We start from the raw sequence: 15,499 nt of genomic DNA on the forward strand, positions 1-15,499 counted from the left end.
ATTTAAAACATTGTTTTCATGGAAGGCAATAAAACAGGTATTTACCAGAGACACACTTTTTTATCTTATTTAAAAGCTTATTGGTGCCTTTGTTAAAAACAAAAACATAGTTATGTTGTAGTTTTGAATAGAGCTGTTTGGAACCCCAATTCCCATTCCACAGGATATTCTGAATATATTTTTTAAAATTGTTCCAAAATTAGAATGAAAGTTTGAAATTTCCCATGAAATGAAAATTCCAAAATTTCATTTCGAATAATTGAAATATTTCATTTCAACAAGGTCAAACCTTTTAAAAAAAAATAATAAGGTCATAACCTTTCATTTCAAGTTTAACCGACTTGACTTTTATGTCAAAAGATTTCAACTTTTATATTATATTACATTGTTATCTTATAAGTTATAACAGTCCATAACAAAAGTTGAAACAATGCTGAAATGAAATATTTCAACCTTATCTAAATGAATCATTTTGAGAAATTTTCAATGAAAATTTCAACAAAAAATGTTTAGTGGGAAAATTTTTGATCACAGTAGTTTTGAACTATTATGTAATAACTAGCTAATATATAAGTTATTATAAGGGTAAGGGCCCAGTCCTGCAGCCTTACTTCTGTGACTAGCTCCATGGAAGTCACAGGAGAAAGGGCCTGATCCAAAGCCCATTGAAGTCAATGGGATTCTTTCGATAGAAACACTATCTTCTGCTGGTACAAATTTGTGCGAGTGGAGTCATGCTCATATGCACCAGCTGAGATTTGGCTCTTAAGTTTTAAGTGTTTTAAATGTATTTCCTCTCACATTTTGGCATCTCTTATAGCTGTTGTGGTGGTCTTTTTTTGGCAATGGGAGAATTTTTACCTTGAATTATCAGGTATTTTACACACAAACCTTGAAGAGTCTTGGCCTAATTGTTCTTAAGGCAACTTGGGCATAATGTGCATACAGATAAGTTATAAAGCTGTTCCTACAATATTGCATATTTTTTTGGCACTGCAGAATGTATATCCAGAAGATAGATGTGTTGGCACACCTATTAATTGTCTAGAATTAGAATGGAAGAAAACTTCTTGGCATCCTCAAACCAGTAATGCAAGATAAACCCAAAATAGAGTGGAGACCACCACATTCCTAGAAGTAGTGCTGGACAGACCTTAAGTAGGCTGGAAAACTGATTATCCCAGGCAGATTGTATTGGACTTATATCACTGGGGCTCCAATACAGCAAAGGAATCTGCATGAATAGACCATTTCACCCATGCTGACCCCTTTGCAGGGTTGGTCCCTTAGATACAATAGCAATAGTGCTATGTAAAAGAAGATAAATATAGACAGAGATAAATGTATTCATTATCTGACAGACCTTTACCAATTTTGTGTCCTGAACATCTACAGTAAGGACCTTTTTGAGAAGTGTTGTTAAACCAAATGAACCATGTATTTTTAAAACCTAGTTGCTTCTCCACTCCTACTTCCCATCCCAAGAGGACAAACTGAGCATGGAGAAGTGAGATCAGAGAAGAAAAATGTCTCAGAGAAAGGATTTTAGAAGGAAAAAATAAATGGAAATCTTTAAAAAGAAGGCAAAAGGCAGAAAAATTAGCTTAAGAGGAATCAGACACTGGAAAAGCCTGATGTTACCCTCATTTTCATGTTGAGAAGTTGCCAGTTATGAAACTCAGCCTGCAGCTGTCTGCTGCTGGAAAAGTTACAATACCATTTTTTTAAATGGATAACATTCAGCATGAGGATTAAGAATGTTCATCCAGTCAAAAGCTTCTGACTAGGTGAACACCTAATAGTTATGAAATATGTTTTATAAATTACATACCTATTGTACTACATATAGGATGTCTGACTTGCCTTCATATCCATTTGGCAGGGATCAGTCCTTCTTGCCTAGTGTATAAAATACTAATGATTCTAGGAAAGAATCCTATCTTTTTGAAAGAAGTACTTAATGCTTTCATTTGATGCCCAGGGAACTTATACCTATGCTGTAACACAAATGGAACTACACAGGTGCTACCGTGGTCTTTGTACAGTCACAACAAAGCAATTTCTCCTCTCAGTTGACAACTGTAAGGTATTGCAAGCGGGTTTCCTTCTTTGACATTACAAACAATTACATTAAAAAAGTCTTATACTAAAAGAAATTGGGATACTTCTAAAGGTTTTTTAAACTGCAATGATATTCCTTATCTGGTGATTTAATTCTCCCTCTTGCACCATTTGCTCCTGGTTTCTTGCTGCATGGTTTAGAAGCTTATGTTATCAGTGGCAGTCAGTAACTTGAATCAGGCAACTCTGTCCACATATTTATTCAAGTGACACCATCATAGGATCTAATCACATTAGCCACGCCATCAGGGGCTCGTTCACCTGCACATCTACCAATGTGATATATGCCATCATGTGCCAGCAATGCCCCTCTGCCATGTACATTGGCCAAACCGGACAGTCTCTACGCAAAAGAATAAATGGACACAAATCTGACATCAGAAATCATAACATTCAAAAACCGGTAGGAGAACACTTCAACCTCTCTGGCCACTCAGTAAAAGATTGAAGGGTGGCAATTTTGCAACAGAAAAGCTTCAAAAACAGACTCCAACGAGAAACTGCTGAGCTTGAATTAATATGCAAACTAGATATCATTAACTTGGGTTTGAATAGAGACTGGGAGTGGCTGGGTCATTACACATATTGAATCTATTTCCTTAAGTTCATAGAATCATAGAATATCAGGGTTGGAAGGGACCTCAGGAGGTCATCTAGTCCAACCCCGTGCTCAAAGCAGGACCAATCCCCAATTAAATCATCCCAGCCAGTTAAGTATCCTCACACCTTCTTGTCAACTGTCTAAATGGGCCATCTTGATTATCACTACAAAAGTTTTTTCTCCTGCTGATAATAGCGCATCTTAACTAATTAGCCTCTCACAGTTTGTATGGTAACTTCCAACTTATCTGTATGTATATATCTATATATCTTACTATATGTTCCATTCTATGCATCCGATGAAGTGAGCTATAGCTCACGAAAGCTTATGCTCTAATAAATTTGTTAGTCTCTAAGGTGCCACAAGTACTCCTGTTCTTTTAGCTATTATTCTGTTTCCCAACTACCCTGAAAAACAAAAGATGCAAATACCTTTCACTTTCAGCTTCTAGAAAAGACACTAGATTTAAGCCAGCAATAGTTTGATACCAATTGTGAAAACTGCACTTTATAAAAGATTTAGGAAATCTGTGTTTTTCATTAATTGGATAGCAAATTTTTATTTTTTTCCAGCAATTTTTGTAAACAACTAAAATTAAAACTGCCCTATTTTTCGATGGCCCATGCTGATTGGGAATGTAGGGCACCACTTCACATATGCAGGATTTTGGAAGCTGTAAAAGGAATGAAAAGTTTAAATGTTCATTGGGCCTGACTGTTCACAATGCTGAATTTACAAAAGCAGTCAGATGATTTTAGTTAGTATGTAGGTTGATACTTTTCAGTGAAAAACACTTTCCCCTCCACTTTTCTCTATTGGATTAAAAGAAGTGCCACTGATTTGAAACTGGAAGCAAAGCGGCAGTGAGATCATACCATGGGTTTTTATTATTATTTTGTGAGGCTGTATTAAAGAAGTATGCTAACATTAGCAATGAAGTATCCATTGTCTGATCTTTCGCTTTGGAGCAATAATTTCTCCTTATTCATTGATCAAGGATGGAAACTATATAATTTCTCTGGGTTAGATTGTAATTTTACAGTCTGTTCTGAGTAATGGGGTGGCATATAGCTGCACTATGCCAGGAGCAGAAAAGAGTATGAATTATGAGCCAGCAAATGTCCCATTTTCTTTCCTGCTTTCTTCTTATTCTGTGAGGGGAGTAAATTACTTCACCCCTTTTCAGAGAGCAATTTACGCATCCCTACCCAGATACCTGAACAACTACTCTGGCTGGCAAGTAAAGGGGGTTGGGAGAAGCCATGACTACGCCTATGCCTTTTCTCACTACCCACTTGCTTGCAGGATGGGGGGAATATTGGCTAAGCAGTCTCTGCTTGTCCCCCCATGACCAGATTTGTAATTTGATGGAGTTTGTGGGTCCTATTCGGTCATAAAATATGTTCTTACTATCTCACACTGGGCTTGCTCATGCTCCCATTGAAGTAAATGGTAAAAAACCCACTGACTTCCCTTCTGGCCTTAAAGTCTATGCGTCTATGGGAGCAGGATTGGGCCCTTAGCTAAATCTGCAGTATTTATGTATTTCACAATATTTTCTCCACATATAAAATTGTAATAGGAACATTTCAGTAGTATAAATCTAGCACATATTTACTACAGCACCCATTCCATTGGTATCTTGGCACCAGATAAAATCATTAGGATGCATAAAGTTTGAAAATGATGTCTTCCTCATGGCAGGTCTCCCAGAAGGTAGGCGTACCTGTTTCTACATGTGCACATATTTCGTCAATGGATTTATTGATGCACTCTGTAGCTTTAATGAAAATAATATGCACTATTGAAAAATAATTTAGATTTATTGATCTCTTTTTGGAGGGCAATATTTCCCCTCTCTTTCTAATGAAAGAAATAACTTGTTAGAAACCCACCCCATATTGCAATTCACTAATGCAGTTTTCTGCAACTATGCAGTGTCTACTGAAGCCAACACAGGATTAGAGTTCTCCTGTGGAAATTGAAGTAAACCACAGGGAAGTCACTAGTAGAGGATGAATTATCTAATTGTTCCCACGTTTAACAGGAATAAGAGGTGCTCATCTCACAGTAAGTATTTATGGAAATGAAGGAAAAAGAACTCTGGCCACACATGTTGTCCCTTCAAAAGACAGGGACTCAGAGTACCATGCAAATTATCACTGAGTATCTCTGATTAACGCTGAACCCAAAACATTAAATTGTTCCAGTTACGAGAAGCAGTACAGATCTGAAGGCAGAATTTTTCCTGAAGTCATACAGATACCAGCATCAACCACCTGTGTGTCACTGGGAACAGATCTCGAAACTTTTGACTCCCAATATACAGGATGCCATTCTCCTATCCTAGAAGATAAGAAACACCCGTCAACTTAAATATAAGTCACAAATCAAGAAATTTAATTCAATGGGAGTTACCTGTATCCTGTGGGTAGAGAATCAGGATCCAGGATTCTATCTGATGACCTTAATGAACAAGTCCACTAGTCATCCACTACTGGCAACAACGATACACATGAGCAAGTGTAACATATTTTGTGCAGTGGTGCAACATGTCCAAACCAGTAAGTCAAAATAACGTATGAGAATTCTCTCTCTCCTGGGGTTTATACAGATGTCCATCACTGTAGCAGATGTGCACCTTCCACGTAAAGGCAATAGCAACAGTGAAGTCCCCAGTGGACTTCATGGAATCTCTGGCACTTTTCCATTCTCAGGAAAAAACAAACAAAAACTCTGCATGGGGAAAGGTTTTTGTTTTTTAACTTTAAGAAGTTACTGTTTTTGTTTTTTGCTTTGTCTTTTTCCAAGGTTTATTTGTTTTAGCAGTCGGTTGTTTGGTTTTTTTGGTTGGAAGGAGGTTTTTGAGTATAAGGGTGTGTCAGTATTCTGAGCATTGTTCTTGTGATGGAAAGCACTTTTTAAATGGGGCCTTTGGGATGACTGATGATTAAAGTGATTAATAGAAAGTCTAAGTAATTATTGGAGCTGCTTGAAAATTTTGATGAAATTTCAAACTTTGATTAAAAACTGGATGCAATTTTTGTCAATATTTTTTCAAAAGCCACATCCTCTTTTTTTTTTTGACAACTTCTAATCATTATTATAGTATAACGTTCGTGATGTTAAGCTAAGAGTCGCCATTACCATCCTGGGCTTCATTTTTTCAGAGTTTTGTAACAATGCCATTAAAATTGTATTTGATTGAAACTTGTCAGCCATAATACATTTCTGCCATAATGACTGGATTAAAATGATGAAGCTGAATTTTAGTTCTGAAATGATAATAAAATAAAATAATAAATAATAATAAACCCCAAACCAACTAGACAACTGTGGTGCCAATTTCAGGTCCTTTTTGACCTGTTGCAACTAACTGTTGCTTATTTTTAAAACCTTAATTTTTGCAATCACTAAATTTAGTAAAATAATAATTAAACGCTCTATATGGGATGTATGTTGGTGGATCAGAGGGAAGAAATAGCCTGTTACTCAACTAATTACAGGATTCAACTTTGGGATCACAGGGGAAGGGGAGAAAGCCAGAGAGGAAGTTGTCTTAAATTACTTTCTTGTGAGCTCTTGACCTGGTCAGTCAGAAACATTGTTCTGAGCTGGAGCTAAAGCACCAAGGATGTTGCCCTTCACCTGCACATAGATGAGGCAGGAATCTGGTAGTGTAAGTACTTTTTCTGATAGAACTGCTTCAAATAAGAATAGTTTCGGTACACTTGTAGCCCGCATTTCTTACACCTCTTAAAGAAGAAATACAAACAATAGAACGGGAGCAAGGCCACTTTGGGATGAATGCAATATGGTTACATACACATCACATCTCTTGCAGCCAAATTTTTGTTTACTTGCATTGTGTTATCTGATGCGGATTAGGCAGCACACTTTGCTGATGAAGAGAAAACTCCAAGTTCAAAATCTCAGGGCCAGAGTCTGCCCTCAGATATGCACGTGTCTGGAAGCACATGGACCAGAAATTAGCAGAATACAGCCCTTAACTTTGTATTTTAGTTTCCTTATATTCTATGAAGATTTTACAATTTTTAACATGGTTTCAGTGTGGTCTTACCATGATACATGCTTGGCTTAGGAAAGTATTTTCCCTTAAAAACAGGAGAAAAGGATGTTTAGTTAAGCTCTGGAGTAAGGCTTGCATACAATGCACCCAATTCTGGAGGGCTTTCCTCTGGACTGAGGAACAGCTAAACTACTGTACTATTGTCAATGTCACCAGTGTGGTCTGGGAAAACTAGCTAACACAAACGCCTATGTTAACTTTTTATTTAATCTCCTCAGCTCTACCCTGAACTTTAAATAGGAACATAGAAATTGCCATATTGGATTAGACTGAGGGTCCAGCTAGTCCACTATCCGTTTCTGACTGTGGCCAGTACCAGATGATACTTTGCAAGCATAGACTATCTTCCATACCACATCCCTTCAATAGTGTAGAGCTGAATTCTCTTTTATACCTTCCAGTAGATAATACAGGAATTTATAATTAACCATTGAAGCTATATACCTTTTGGTTGCTTTGGCTCAATTCCCTTCTACTCATCTTCAGATAAGTACTCTAAAATTATATTGATTGGGAACATTTTTCATTTGTTTAGTGCTTGTGAAAGATAGTAGATGAATGGCCCTAGAAACAAGAGTTCTCCATTGCAGACAGGTATAGCACATAACATTTCCTCACGTTGGAGTACTGTAGCTCTCACCAAAATGTAGGCAACTAACAAGTGCTCACCTGTCTACGATACTATTAGCTCTCAGAATAATAGTTCGTACAAAATGAGAGGAATCCACAAAATACTGACAGCCTCTCCCCTGTATCGTTTTCATTTTATATGAAAGTGACATTTTAAAAATCATGGCTTTTCAAATTGGTTGCTTTCAATAAATAATTTTAAGGACCAACTTAAAGGCAGCCTTTAGTGCACCTGTTCAAGTATATTTTTCAAAATAGTTGACTACAATTGTTTTAGGGAGTTTTAATTGTTGGGAGGCAGTATGATCTTACAGTTAAAGTGCCAGACTGGGTCTCAGGATATCTGGGTTCTGTCCTTGTTCTGCCACTGTGCAAAGTGTTGTTTTTAAAGATAAAGGGCCTGATTTCCTTTATACTAAATGTAAGACAAGAGTAACTCCACTGAAATCAGTGGGAATTGAAGGCAGTTAACCGCTCACAATCAGATCTAAAGTGAGTAATAATGTATCCAATTGAAATAGCCAGGGAAATGTAGGCAACAATCTAGATAAGAATTTGGCCAGCACACTGTATTTATGAACCTCTCTCTTATAAAAAGATCAGTCAATGGGCTATTTAGGAATTGCAATATATATTAAAAATAGGTGTCCAGACCTTCCAGAAGAGATTGACTCAAACTTCAGCTACGTGTTCATAACTGAAAGTGTACAAACTAAATCCACTTAAGCTTCATAATGATGAGGGATGCATAATTTGTAAACTATTTTTAAGGAACTGGAGACTGAGACAGATGTGAGCAGTGGATAGGTTATATCTCCTGCTGTCAGTATCTGGAGTTGAGTCCTCCTGTTTCAGTTCACACAAGTTCCACAGACTCTTAGTGGTAGGTTGGTTCCCATCGTTTCAACACCTCTGAATTTCACTTTGAGTTGTGTGAACCCAAAAATTCAAAGCAAAACTTTAAAAAAGGGTGAAATCCTGACCGTGTTGAAGTAAGTGGCAAAGAATTCCCACTGACTTCAATAGGTCCAGGTTTTCATCTAAAATCTTGTTTTGGAGATGACATATGGAAACTGATGAAAGTCAGCTGAGTATCCCCACAGTAGCACTCCTTCTCTTCACATGACTTCCCTCCATGCGCACACACATTTTACCTGAAGATCTCTTCTTTTAGGCACCTGTTTATATGCAAATGAAGCATTCAGGAGACGGACTGTCTGGGCCCAAAGACTCATGATGTGGGAGCAAGCCAACTGGCTGGCTAGCTTGCAGATCAAGGGCAGGCATCCCCATCTACTTGCTCCTAAAACCTGTGGAGATGGGAGGCTACCAGGCCACTCCCTGGCCCTCTATGAGATAGTAGCAGGAGTGAAATACTGTGGTGGGAAGAAAGGATCTTAAGCCAACCTACGTCTCTTTGAAAGGTCCATAAATAGCACTGAAAGATTCACTTTTGCAACAAAGCCCTAAAGCAGAAGTGTTTAGCCAAGGTTAGTTTTTCATTCTGGACAATCTGCAGGGCTCCATTATTTATCGAAAATTCAAAATGCTAAACAGTCCAAGAAGATTTTGTAAATGGAATTTCATATATAGTACATAATTGTTATGTTTGGTAAATGACACTAGTCTGTCTGAAGTCCTCCTTTGAGGAAACCACAGAGACTGCACTCAACTGATGCAATTTTATCACTGAAGTCCTCTTCCTCCAAAAGTTTAAGTCATTTATTTGCCCTCAATTTATCTTCACTAACTTTAGTTCCTGGAGAAAAGTTTCCTAAAAAGTTGTTAACCTAATCTGGTAATATTCCAAAGGAAAACTGTTTGGTATGTACAATGGCTCTGGTGCCAAAAGTGTGATGTTTTCAATTGCCAATGATAGATATGGAAGTAAGGAGGAAATAAGGATGGAATGAGATGAGCAGTGATTTAAAATCATAAGCAGTGATTTAAAAAACTATTTTGTACATTTTATAAAGGTGGTGACAAACTCCTTGTTCCAGATTTTGATATGAGTACTGTTAGGTTTATCTATATAAGAGTCTGAAGGAATGTATCCTTTTGACATCAGATCATAACTTGATCTCAAAGCGCAGATAATGCCCTCAGTTACAGCTATACTAGTCCACTAATTCTAATGGGGAAACATGGATGTACCTGAGGGCAAAATTTGGTCCATTACACATCAGAGATTGTACAGGCTTTTCTCACACACACTCAAAGTTGTTCGTCACATTTTCATAGGGGAAAATACTGCAATGTAGCCAAGCAAATTTTAACAATAAGTTAATGAAAGATGGACAGATCCCACACAGCAGAAAGGCTGCAGTATTGGTACATAAGGGAAAGCATAGTAAATAATATACATTAGGCCAAATTTTCCCTGGAGTATTTCCATTTATTTCAAATGAACTATATATAGGACGATGCATTTGTGTAACTGTTTAATAAAGTACTTCATCCTGATACCTGGATCCATATTTATACTAATAATTTTGATTAATAGGTATAAATGTGGATTAAGCTATTAGGAATAAGTATTATAGTACTAGATCAGAGGTGTTCTCTCTCTCACACACACACGCGCGCGCGCCTGTGGACTACTAGCTTGTAGCCTAGTCCTCCTCTCCTGACAACCATCTCCAAAGACATCCCTCTCCCCACAGGAGCTTTCTCAAAAATGTAAATAAATATCCAGAAAATGTAGAATTGCCAAACACTGTATTCAGCCTACTTGAGGTACAACTATGGCCTGCATGGCACATTCAGATGGTGCATAATTTAAGCTTTTATTTAATAAAACAAAGCGTCTAGCCCTCGTATTTGTGAAGAAAACCTACTAAATGTGACGTAGGTGTAACCAATGCAGAACGATCATCCTGAGTCTGCAGACAGCCTGAAACAATAGTCCTGAGATTGAACTGCCTGATCCCCATTAATATCATTGGAGTGTCCACTCTAAAGCCCAGTGATGACACTTCACTATCAACATTAACTATTTAATTGCTGATCATTTTAACACATAAAAGGGGAAGGGGTTAGGAGTGAACCCCTTGGGGAAGGATATGCAGAGGGAAGAACAGAGGAAACAAACAAAGAGGAAGAAAAAGCAGAGAAAGAAGGATGGGGAAAAGGAGAGAAACAAAGGGCAAAACCAGCAGTGGGCATAAACTGAATGCAAAGGTTGCATCACTGACACATTAAAGTGGCTGGAGATGGTCAAATTAAGGATCTCCCAATAAGGGGTAGAGGCATGTTAAGAGAGGCACTGGGGATAAGATTACAAAACTCAAGTTTAAGCTTTACATAGAAGTCCACAGCACCGTGTTCAATGAGCCAAAGTACACAGCTCAGTGTCCTATACCCAGTTGCCTTGGGAAACAATGTAAAAGTATAATAGGAATGATAATGAATCAGTCTGCCAAATTAAGGGCAAGCTACTCATCTCTGGAGGAAAGGAACTGCAGCAGGAGAAAAACAGCAGGGGAATAAAAGAGCAGAAAACAGTGATAACACATAAGGACCTGCACACCTACCCATCCATCTAAACAATTTTCTTTTAACATACTCGCTAGCACCATCCAAGACCAAATTATGCCATAACCATGTTTTCTGGCAAGGTCAAGACATCAGATTCAGCCCATAGACTACCTGAATTCTGACAGTGAAGACAACAGAGTTATTCCAGATATGCACCTCTGGGAATGATCTCAGAATCTGGCTCTACATCTTTAATAATTATTTTAAAATATATGAAAACAATGGGATACTGATTTATTTCAGAGAAGATTTTTTTAAATTCCCTGCTATAGAAAGTGACAAAAATAAATGTACCCTGCAAAGTGTTTTTAGCAAATATCTGTCTACCGGGGTGTGAAAAACAAATAATGGATATGCATGCCCAAAATGACACAGAAACCTTACAATCTGTATAGCCAGATAGTATTGTGCAAATAGACTATTTCCCAAACATAGGGGGAGGGGTGATTGGCATAAAACAAATGTTTTTAAAGGCGCAGTGAAACAACAGAGATGTGGCTCAAGTAATGAAAACATGTCTTCTTTTCCATTTGACTAGAGATGAATTCTCTCATTCCTAGCATCATTTTCACAGGTGAGACAAATGCAGATGTGCTGCTTTGGGAAGCTCAGACTGTGGAGATAGTTCCAAGAGCCTGAGAAATAACTTAAAAACTTAAGTGTCAAGCCTGAAGTGAGTCAAGTATGTGCTAAAAACAGATCCAGTGAAACTAACATGGAATACAAGTACTGTGTTATATAATCCAAGAAACCAAATATTATTTAATTGCATACAACTATAAATGAAAACCATGTCTTTCTATTATAGCTATTTTAGTGTGTCATGTTAAACTGTTCAAATCCTTCAGAAAATACAATTTTTCAGATGAGTGGCTTATGCGTGTAACTGATGAAAAATTATTGGAGACTCTTCTTCTGCATAAAGTGTTAAGTGACATGTCAAGAATGCCACCTGTTAAATCTAAATCACAGTGAATCAAGTGAATTTAAAAAGAAAAGTTACCAATGGGGAACCAGCCTTGGGACAAATTACATGGAAAATCATTAAGGATCTGACCCAAAGCCCACTGAAATCATTGGGAGTCCTTCCATTGACTTCAATGGGCTTTGGATCAGGCTCTAAAAGAGCTGTCAAATCATCAGTTCCACTTCACAGGATAATGCTGATGATAAATGTTTCTTGCTGGAAAGAAGAAGTTTTATCCTGCAGCACTTAATCAGCACATGAAGGTAATTTCCCAGGGAGAAGTGAAAAGACAGCAAACCTCTCAACAGTATCATGTTCATGCAGGGAGAAAAACCTGATCCTGTCCACTTCCTGATTTCAAATCATTCCAGATCATGTTCATAAGCAACTGAACTGTGTACATGTTTCTAATTCCAATGCCATTAACAACAGCAAACAGAAAAAGGGAAGAGAAATAAACTAGCTAAGGTGACCACCTGTCTTGTGTCTTAAAGATATCCATAACTTAGCAAGACACTTAGGTTCAATTGATGAAAGCAGCCCTCTTCAACAAAGCACTTAAGCACATGCTTACATTTAAGCTGTTGCTTATAGACCTCACTGTAGACAAAGGAGGGTGTGAGAGAGAGGGAGAGACTGAAAGGGCGGTTGGTACTAAAAGAAGAGATTTATTAAAGCTCCAGAAAGTTTACATTTCTTAACTCTGCCCTTTCATTTCCCAAGATCTCCCATTTTATGACTCCCTAATGCGTCTCTACGTCCAATGGTTTTTGAGGAGTTTCCTACCCCCACCCTCATGTCTGCCTGATGATAGCACAGTTTCTGTCAGACACACACACCACTGCCAAGTGTAGGAAAAAATGCTTTTGTTCTATGTTAACATCTCTCCTCTAGATTCAGTCCACATGGTTCAGGCTTACAGCACAAGTGTTTTAGGGAGGAATTGGGACTCACTCAGCGATAAGGCCGGCACAGCCCATTTTCCATATTCATGTGCTTGCGTGTGTGGTTACTTCAGCAAGGAGAGCATAGATGGAAAGTGCACCCTGCTTTACCTTCCTCGCATATGAAATAATGTGACATCGGGGTGAAAGAGAGATAGTTGGCATAAAAGGAAAGGGAATTAGCCTGGCAGCAGCAAGAAGATCTGAGATATCAGAAAGAGGACTGGGGAACTGGAGCTACAGTTGCTCCTTTTCCTCTCCAGTGAGTGGCATAGCTGAAGCCCACACCATCATTTTTTCCACAGCTTTGTGCTCTAAGTGGACGAGAAAGAGCAATGATTTGATGATCTGGCATTTGGGTACCAAACAGTGAGAAGAGCCGCCTCCACATTAGCTAGGTGCAAATAGCACCTGTGTCTGTTCGTACATCAAGGGAGATGATTGGGAGGGAGGGGGAGAAAGTGTGGGGGGAGAAATACTAAACACATGAAATATACAAAGTTACAGCTAGAGAGGGGTCTGACCTGGCACATCGGATGAGAACATCCTCAGACTTTAGGGAAGTTCAGATCTGGATCTGAATTTGAACTCTGCACCTCATACCTATCTCTGCTTACTACAGCTCACTCAAGTATATAGCAGAAATGAAGTAAATAGTACGCCTAAAAGAGTGTGAGGAATTATGAAAACAGCCAAGTATCGAGCAACACATGCAGTAAGAAATAATACTAAACATCGAATCCTGAAATTATTCTCATTGGTTAAGCATTGAAAATGTGTTGGACCTGGTATAAGATATATCAAGACAGTCCCTGCCCCAAAGAGCTTGCAGTATAGATGACAAACAGACTCATATTATAAGGCTGGAAGGAACAATTGTGATCCTCGCCTAGTGTGACCTCCTGAGTGGCCCAGACCACAGAACCAATAGGATAGCCAAGGCACACTGGGAGAACCAGAGGAAAGAGTTACCTTATTTAATCACTGGCCCTTTATTATTTCCATTTTTTTTCCAATTGTGGACTTTACAGAAGAAGTGGGGCTTTAGGAGAGATCTGAATGAAGAGAGGCACACAGGGAGCAGGAGGTTACTCCATGCATAGGAGGCAGCATGAAGGTGGGAGTGGGAGAAGGAAATGAAGAAGTCATTGTTGCTGAAACAAAGGAGGAGTGGGAAATGTGAGGAGAGATCAGATACGTAGGCTCAGGCAGAACTTTGCAAATTCATTCACATTAATTAAATGAAAGCTTGTAGCTGATGGTAATACACAAATTTACGTTTGTACAAATATTCTTAATACTTTCACTGATTCAAATTGTACTCAGCAAAATATTTGATAATATTCTGTAGGGAACAATTCTGCATTGGCCTGAATGATCAAATGGGTCTTTTACAGGTCTAATTTCTAATCAGTCGAATCCTGAGGTTGATGGAAGATTCGCCCAAACAAGGAATGATTAAAAACTGAGTAAGGACTTCAGGGTTTGGCCCAAACAAAACAAAACTTAGGGGCAAGTTATGTAAAGGAGAGGCTCATGAAACCTACCGAGTCAGCAATAACTGGGTCATTAAAATGACTGCTTGCAGATGTCCACTATTGAAAAGCAGATGTGTGCACAGTGAGATCTGCGAAGCTTTCACCTGCTCAGCTGGAGTGAAGGAGTCTCGTAGTATTTGATTTGTCAGTTGACCCTCTTCATAATGTACACAAAATGAAGTAATCAAATAGTAAAGAAATGCAGTTATAATTCATTCTTTCCCCCCAAATCCCAGCTTCAGTTTTTCAACCGCCAGGAGGAGAGTAGGAATGAACTGACAAGGTACATTCAGCTATGTTTTTGAATCAGACGTGGTTGTTTAAACACACAGTTCCTATTAGAGCTAACAGGAGCTGTGCCCAAATCTACCACCTTTATATTTTCCACACTAGCCTCCATTTCATGCTTGTTTCCAGGTCTTCGACCCAAGCTCCACTCGAACATCAAACTAGTATGGGTTTTCTATCTTAAGGGGTTTTTCATTTTTCAGTTCTCACTCATTCTGGTCTCATTTCTATTTTTATTGTCTCTGCTCAGTAGCAGAAGCAGCAGCAGAGCAATTGTGTAGCAAAGGGGTAGTTATAGTCTAAACTGGAGCTACTTAGACCACTCGCATTTATACTGGTGTCCTTCTGCCTCTTCAAATAATTGGTGATGGCTTCCATATATGGAGGTTTCCCATTGACTTCCCAATAGGATCAGGCTTTCACCCATGGGACTCTAAAGATATATATGCTGGTAAAATGAGTTGCATGATGTATGTACAAGTTTAGTTTTTTTGTTCTGGGGAAATATGATGCCTGGAAATGAGAAAATAAGAGGTGATTCATTTTCTGTGTCAAAAACTCTCTTCCTCTTTCAAGGAAGTTAATTCAATAACAACATTACTTATAAATAGCGGTACAGAAGCCTTGTTCGGGAAATACCTCAACAGCTTTTCCAACTCACTGTAGAGGTGCTTTACATCGTTCTGTTTTGTATCTAATACATCATATTCAAATATATTCATGTCTGGAAATTAAAAACAGAAATTAAGGAGACACATGCTTGTGTTCCATTGGTGGTGGGCA

Source organism: Natator depressus, chromosome 5 (assembly GCF_965152275.1).
Source record: "Natator depressus isolate rNatDep1 chromosome 5, rNatDep2.hap1, whole genome shotgun sequence".
NCBI classification, from domain to species: domain Eukaryota; kingdom Metazoa; phylum Chordata; order Testudines; family Cheloniidae; genus Natator; species Natator depressus.